Below are 7,145 nucleotides of genomic sequence, written 5' to 3' on the forward strand. Positions count from 1 at the left end.
CGCTCGGAGTAAATACCTGTTACCGTAATCATTATCGACAAATACATCTACGACTGTCCTGCCGTTCATCGATGGGTCAAAGAGAGCATTATCGCGCGCGTATGTGTTGTGTGCGTGCAGCTGTCTAACAACTGACGGCATCTTTGACCGGATCAACCCTATATCGACGAAAGAAAAATAACGACCACGGTGGCTCCGCGGCAAAGTGGAAAGCGCAGTGTAATTCGGTTGCGTATAATTCGGTTCAGGCCCTACGCACATCTCGATAATTTCACATTAATTGTACTGCACCTCGTCGGCGAGATCAAACGAGAAACGAGTGGTTGTTTCGATGACACTTTATTGACTGCTCTTTACCTCGAAATGTACGTCCGCGCGATACAAGTATTGGGTTGGCAACTAAGTGATTGCGAATTTTGCCAATACCACGTAATAATAAAATCCCCAATCACTTATTTGCCAACACAATATATACGTTAACCCCTTAACCTACGACTTACGTTCGAGAATTTTGGTCCGAAAAGGTAAACAAGCTATTATACATTATATTATATATTATATTTGGCTCGATCATCGTGTTACGGGCTATGCCTGTAGCTGTAGGTTAAGGGGTTAACTACGTTATACTTTGATCGGAAACGTTTTAATTGAAACGATTGAGTCGAACCGATGTCACGCTTCTTCCTTGTTGTCGGATTTAGTGATTCGATCGATAAAACTGTCGTGGCGCTCAACGAACGCGTAACGTTTTTCATATATATATATATATATATATATATATATATGACGTCATATATGCATTACGGTCGCTGTGCTGATCCGACCGAGTAGCGATCATCGCGAATGACGTTCGTTCAGTTCGTTGTAGCTTTGTCGTTGTAGACGAAAGAAGATACGGTATGGAAGAAAAAATGTTTATTCTCGAGGGACGATCCAGTCCGTTCGGAGATTAGGTCGCTTCAAATTCTAGCCACACAGCCGTGTTCCTTCTTCAGATGGTTGACCAGATTGAACTTCATAGGCATGATGCTGTGGCAAAAGGGACACGTGTACAAAACTCTGCCGCATTCCTCTCGGACGTGCCGATTTAGAGCCATTCTCGATCTGTACGTTTTCTTGCATTCGCAGCACGTGTGGAAACCTGAAAGGAAGGAAGAGAGATATCTTTGAGTATAACACGTTTCGTTCAATGCCACTTTTCACGAATAAGCTGTCGCTCCACAAAAGCATCAGCAAAGCGTACTACTTCCTTTCTTTCTCCCTTCGCTTTAGCTTCCTCTTTCGTCGAGCCGTTTCGTTTTCGTGCACTTTCTTCTTTCGGTTCGATTCGAACTCTTTTTTGTTAATTTCGACGATATCGTCGAACCAAGTTCTCAACAACAACCAAGTTTTCAACAGTAGGATTCCGATATGTTCTCCTACATCCCACGAATCGACATTCACGATCGACACTCAACGTATACATACATAGATGACACAGCGTATCTAAATATCAACGTTCACATAGATTTCTACGTTTTTATCATCTTTATATATATATAATTGTAGTTATATATATAGATGTTGCATTTATTAAGGAACATACATATTCTATTCGTTGAACGAGTAATAAATAACGATCGTTACGAATGAATATAGCAGGATATGCACGCTCCGTCGCACTTTTATTCGTGGAGAAATATTTGCAGATCATCGAAAAGCAAAGTTCGCTCCGACCAACGAGAACTCGGAAGTAAGATTGTTGTTTGGTCAAAAACATTGATCCATCAACATCGTACGGATAAATTATCTCGGAAATCGAACAACCTCGTCATCCGGCGCGGTGTCAATGTAACTTTCGACCCTGAGCCCTCAGGAGACTCGATCGGTGCACTCGTCGCCTTTTAACGCGACAATCTTGCCCGTGTTTTACTTGCAAATGACGAACAAGACTGTTCCTAAGATTCATCACGCAAGGACAGTGAGGACAGCGGTAAGGCTTCTTCCCACACTCCTCTCGCTCGTGGCGCACCAAGCTTTTCTTCCACTTGAACGCCTTGTCGCAGGAACCACAAGGATAGACGATAGCTGAAACACGTAAAACGAATTACTCGTTATTACGGATCCTGGCAGAAATCGTGTCGTCCTTTGCTTCTGTCGTCAAACGATCTCTCCAGTCTCTCTATTCATAATCTGTTCCCTTAATATGACCGTCGAGGAAAAAGGGGGAAAAAGAGAGAGAGAGAGAGAGAAAGAGAAAAAGAAAAGAGAAAGGTCGATACAAGGAGAAAAGCTCTCGTCGTCGCATCGGTTGCCTAAAAAATACAGTTTCTCCGATCGTTTACGATACTCTTCTGTTTCTTTATTTTTGGTATTACGAAAATACATGCATTTACGAGTAGCGGGGATTAGGTGTCAAGTTGGCGACGACGGCGTCATTCGTGCGATCCAGTGCTCGACGCGGAGCAACGCAGTTCGAGCCGATGCTTTATCCTTAATTATATAATTTTAATTTTTCTTAAGTCTAAGCGGTGTAAAATCAGTCACGCGTTTGCATAACGAACAGCTGGCGAAAATTACAGTGTGTATTGTGTGTGTGTGCTGTGTGTGTGTATGTGTGTTTGGTTGTCCTCGGAACGTGGCTTGTGTACCGTTTCCGAGAATAAATACGAGACGTATTGGAGGAACGAGTGAAACGATGTAAATATTATATATATAACGATCGAAGCAACATTAGATGGAAAATAAGGTTTTCGTATTTGGAACACAGTCGAGACTAGCGATGATGTACAAGAAGAAGATTTAATCCTCTCGATAAAGTTTAGTACGTAAGGTCGATCAACGGGACGATTTCCGTACAACAGGAAACACCACGCAAACTGCGCATTTTTCATCATTTTTCGAAGAAAGAACAAAATGAACGGCGATTACGATCGGCCGACGAACGCATGCGATCTTTGAATCAGGATCAAATGTAAAAACCTGCCAGACGTTCCTAGCATTCCCGATGAGATAGTCCGTGTTCTTCTTTGTTGAAAACGAAGTGCGTGCGCTGATCGAATCGTAACCACGTCCGCTATTTACTTCTTGCCGCCGATCGATTTCGATCGATTAATCGTAGATCGTAAGTTGCAACGCGAAGAAACGATTATAGATGGTTATACGTAGCGTTGTTCGAGAGGTCCGAAGAAAACGAATCGTGGAGATTGAGGTGTCGTTGGTAGTCGGGAAAGCGCGAAAGATGTGGAAAGCACGGAAGACTCGAAAAGCAAATTACGGACGTGACTCTGATACGAATCGGTGATGCGAAGCGAGAACAAACAATAAGAATCAAAGTATGCGCGTTCCGCTATACACCGGTTGTTTCGTCGTCGATTCGAAAACCGTTTCCGCTAGAGGAGCAGGTAGGCACCAGGATGCTTCGACGCGAATTAAGGCAATCGGATACCGCGTAGGGGAGACGCGGATCGGAAAACGCTCGAAGCGGAAGGTTCAGGTGTTCGGTGACGTGACCTTGAAGTGTTGTTCGGCCTGATGGGCGTGTAGAATGAAGGCCTTGAACGCAGCGAATGGACACAAGGGACACTTGAACTGAGGTGGTTCGCACTTGTGCTTCAAATAGTTGCTCCACATCTTGTAGAACTTGCTGCACATTGTGCACGTATAGCCGAGAACCTGGTCGCCCATGTACATCTTCCGGTAGGCTGAAAGCAGAGGGACCAAGTTAGTAATAGCCGAGTTACGGAGACGTACGGAGGAAAGAAAGAGGGCCGGCTTCTTCGATCGAATCGCGTCCCCTATCAAATCTGAAAGATGGTAATCCGCGATTCGTCACGGTAATGGTGACGGTAACGGGCGTCGTTGCGTCGATCGTCGCGCAAATTATTCTTCGCGAATGACTCGATTCGATCGGTAGAATGAATCTGTGGGCATAGATAGGAAACCGGAGGTTAGAAATCGTCAACATAGAACGCATTTCTGCGGAATCGGTTTATTACAGAAATCAAGTAATCGTGGCTCGAACGCAAGCGTGATTGCAAAATTCGGATAAATCAATCACTGCGAAGCTTAAGTCACTATGTGCAACCAATTACCAAAATCAAGGACTGCTGTCCCACGTCTTTCGCATTGTTACTCGATCGTTGTTATCTCGCTCTAGGTCGCCTGTTATCGCCTCGTCGTCACGTACAAACTCGAGACCACTCATCGGAAGCTTCGACTTAATAAAAAAAACCGTTATACGTAGTACTTGTTGCAGAACGAGTAGATGCTTCGTTGCATCTATCGCAGTCATTCGTGCTCAATCTATCCGTAGGATCGAGAAAGATTGAATAACAATACTTACAAGTTGCTTTCTTACGTATGGAAATATTTTTGTACATAAATATTTACGCGTGCAAAAAGTAAAAAAAGAACTATGTTTGTAAATAGTATGATACACAGTGGCTTATCGCAGGTATTCGGGCTGCCTTGAAACATTAGCGGTCTTAACGTGTAATCACCCACAAATCGGACGTCGTTGTCGACGTCTGACATGGAAGAAAATTTATTTCGTGTAATAGGACGAAAAATCCATAACTCGAAGAGATAAACAGTCGGGGTTGGATTACATTTGTACGGTCGAGGCGATAAGAATTTTCTTAAAAATATCCTTCGTAACGAGCAAGCATCGGGTATGTTGTTCAATTCGTGCATCGATCTTCGTAGACAGGCGAACGAACAAACTATCAATTGCAAACGTTGCTGTGATGTCTCTTTTTGTGATTCTCCATACACCATTTGTGAGGACTTTCATAGGGGCAGGCATCGCACGCCAATTTCGGTTTGGCATTGACGCATTCGAACTTTAGGTGTCTCCAGAGCGACCTGTGAACCGCGTACGCCTTGCCGCACTCCACGCAAACGAAATTTCTCTCTCGAATATCCGAATTGCCAGCTTGACGATGTTGTTGTTGTAGTTGTTGTTGTCGTTGCTGCTGCTGTTGTTGCCAATCGTTCCTTCGAGCGAGTTGGTTTTCTGGCTCGAACGCAAAGATGGTTTTGTAAGGCCATAATAACGCTGAAACAACAACAGCACATATTGGTTAATGCGATCGATCGATCACGAACCTCGCGAAATGATACGTAACAATTTCTCATCGAACACACAGATAACACGCATCGTTGACATTCGAGAAATTTCCTTTCTCACTGTTACGTTGACACGACTTCATTCCATACGAAGAAGCCTGGAAATAACCTTCGCCATATACTTGAATTCCATCGCGCATTTTTCAACTCACTATTAAAAGAAACGCGAGAAACAAAACAAACATTGTTGGGATCGATGTACATACGTACATACTACACATACGTAGTTGCTTTTCAGCAAACGCTGATACGTTCAAGGGGACGACCATGTTTATGGTACGCTGGTAAAACCTATAGAATCGTTTATTGTGTCCACGGACGAGTTAACAAAGAACATTTGTCACTTATTTCGATAAACGATGTTATAATATTTATAACGTTGATAAAAATCAATTCACGCGAGAATTTTGTTGATCGCGTTTAACTCGAATCCTTCTTCTCGAACAACGAATACAATTAGCGAACACAAACGGAAACCGTAAAGCGAAAAACGAAGGTTTAACGGCACGCGTTAATTAATAATGCGCGCTTATCATATTATTCGCTCTTCATACGATACGACAACGATCACGACAGCATAATCGACGGTCTCTATAAACGAAGAAATCAAACGACGATAAACGTTTGCTTCGGGCGTAATACTGATTCCTTACAAAATCATTCTAAAACTCTCTAAAACTATCTAAAACTCTGTGAAACTCTGTGAATCTCTCTGAAACTCTCTATAACATACGAGAGTGTGAGACTATACTGATTTTCGTTATAGATACAAATACTTTTGCTTATGAATAATATTACGATACGTGTATAGTCACCGATACGACGATGTACATGCAAAGTACATCTTGCGTACGAATCACGTAACCGCCGGAAATTTTTATTTTCTTTCGTGCTACGACATAGTCTATAGTTGGTAAATCGACTTTGATAGGCCTTTCGAATTCCACGATGGAAAAAATAAACAAGTAGCCGCGAACGGTTTACGACTATTGCTTCGGTTCGTTCGAGTCACTCGTACGATGGAAAGTCTTCATATGCCTTCTCACGCAGAATGAATAATTGCTACGAAAGTTGCATAGGTCGCAACGAAACTTTAACACGCCGGTATCGTGAACATTTCGCACGTGTCTCTCCATGTTCGCCTTATATGTGCTCTTGTACGGGCAGAAGGAACAAGCGAATTGCGAATTTCTGGGATTCATCTTGCATCCAAATTGCACGTGCCTCCTCAACAAGTTCTTCAAGGGAAAGACCTTCTTGCAGAAACCGCACATGTGCCTCTTGTGACTGTTCAACAGGGACTGTGTCACAGCGGAAATCTTAAACTTATCGAATTCCGGAGGAAGTTGGAGACCATCGACGGAGCCGTAGTCAGTCACGTAACCTTGTACGTTCCAAACGCCTGAAACAAAGCAAAAGAACAAGGATGAAGCAGAGTTCGTGAATATGCCTCGAGGACGTCGTTGTTCTCTTCGGATCGAGCGAACTCGTACGACGCCGCATCGAAATCTCGTTCAACGAATAAAACGCACCACGAGCATCCTTCGATCGCCTCTCAAACTCTCAACGAAGTGTCGTACACCGTAATTCCTGCTTGTGATGTAAAGCTTACGCTTAACCAAGGGCCAAGGAATAACCAGAATTCAGCATACGTGCACTAACGTTATGAAAGAGAAGAAGATTGCGGACCGCTGTAACGTTCGTTTAATCTTGCAACGATACTCGTAGCGAAGCTTACAGAGAGAAACACGTTAAAATGTAGGATCGTTGGACGTGCACATGTTTATTAAATAATTGAAAAATAATATACTTGTTAAATAATTGAAAGAGAAGAGTGAAAAGGAAAGAGTTTCGTATCGATGTACCATTGTTGACGCAGTCATTCCACCTCAATGATCTTACGGTCGTTCGAATTCGAACGTTTCTCAATTCTCAACGTCCGCCTTGGCGAAAAGAAGATCCTTCGGAATTCTTCTGGAAGCGCGCGATCGGTCGGAGAAGCGACGGAAAAGACGACGAACAAAGGTAAAATTACG

This window comes from Bombus huntii, chromosome 5 (genome assembly GCF_024542735.1).
Source record: "Bombus huntii isolate Logan2020A chromosome 5, iyBomHunt1.1, whole genome shotgun sequence".
NCBI classification, from domain to species: Eukaryota; Metazoa; Arthropoda; class Insecta; order Hymenoptera; family Apidae; genus Bombus; species Bombus huntii.